This window comes from Penaeus monodon, chromosome 22 (assembly GCF_015228065.2).
Source record: "Penaeus monodon isolate SGIC_2016 chromosome 22, NSTDA_Pmon_1, whole genome shotgun sequence".
Lineage (NCBI taxonomy): Eukaryota > Metazoa > Arthropoda > Malacostraca > Decapoda > Penaeidae > Penaeus > Penaeus monodon.
The window spans coordinates 38,893,445-38,893,653 of NC_051407.1; positions in this window are offsets into that span (position 1 = coordinate 38,893,445).

The following is a 209-nucleotide window of genomic DNA, read 5'->3' on the forward strand; positions in this document are numbered from 1 at the left end:
TCTAACCCTTGAATCCCTGTATTTTTTTTCTTTTAATTTTATTAAGGTCCCGTTGTACGTGACTCCACTGCATGGAAATAGTAATAATAAAGGGGGAGGGGGAAGCCTTTAGCCGAATCAATTCAACTGCCCTGAATACATGGTAACAATGCCCGTGTCAAGATGGTATCAGCTGTTCACTTCCATGCCGCTGACTTGACAGGGGAACA